Source organism: Myotis daubentonii, chromosome 10 (assembly GCF_963259705.1).
Source record: "Myotis daubentonii chromosome 10, mMyoDau2.1, whole genome shotgun sequence".
NCBI lineage: Eukaryota > Metazoa > Chordata > Mammalia > Chiroptera > Vespertilionidae > Myotis > Myotis daubentonii.
In genome coordinates, this window is record NC_081849.1 from 70,960,373 (window position 1) to 70,961,445 (window position 1,073).

Genomic DNA, 1,073 nt, shown 5'->3' on the forward strand with positions numbered 1-1,073 from the left:
AATTAACTGCCAACTAAGATTGGCAGTTAACTGCCAACAAGATGGCGGTTAATTTGCACATGTAGGCACAATGCAGGGAGGCGAAAGGGAAAGCAGGAAGAAGCCCCCTGCCACTGACAGTGATCGGAAACCCAGGGGGGAGCTAAGAGCTGGGGGGCAGGGCAAAGGCGGCCCTGGGGCCGCCTTTGCCCTGCCCCCCAGCCATGATCGGAGAATCAGGCGCCTTTTCTGCCCTGGCCAGTGATAGCAGGAAGTAGGGGTGGAGCCAGCGATGGGAGCTGGGCACAGTCGAAGCTGGCAGTCCCAGGAGCTAGGGGTCCCTTGCCTGGGCCTAAAGCGAAGCCCACGATCGTGGGGCCGCTGCAGCTGCGGGTCCCTGCTGCCCGGGCCGGACGCCTAGGCCAGCGGCATCAGTCCTGGGCAAGGGGCCGATCCTGCGATTGGAGGGTGATGGGGGTCAACGCCTGAGGGCTCCCAGTATGTGAGAGGGGGCAGGCTGGGCTGAGGGACACTCCCCCGCCCCCCCCGCCACCCAGTGCACGAATTTCGTGCACCGGGCCCCTAGTGTGTATGTGTGTGTGTGTATATATATATATATATATATATATATCGTTACTGATTTTTTATGGAGAGAGGAAGGGAGAGCGAGATGGAGAAACATCAATATGAGAGCGAAACACAGATTGGCTGCCTCGTACACGCCCCCTACCTGGGATGGAGCCCACAACCAGGGCATGTGCCCAGACCCGGGGACCCAACCTGGGGCCTTGAAAGGGCATCAGATGACGTTCAACCGACTGAGGCACAGCGGCCGGGCGCGCCAGGCTACCGTCACCTCCTCCACATCTGGGCCTGCACCCTCAGGTCCTAGGCTTAGGCGACTGGAGTGGCTGATGACCCAGGGGCTTCTAGACTCCCTGTTGCCTACTATTTGGAGTGGACGCTCAGCGCCAGGCCCAGGGAGAGAGATCCCGTCCACGAGGAGTGTCATTCCCATCGTGGCCACAAGGTGGTGCCCTCGCTCTCCTCTGGGACCTGCCCCGTGACGACCCCGCCCCCGTTCGCTCCGCCCC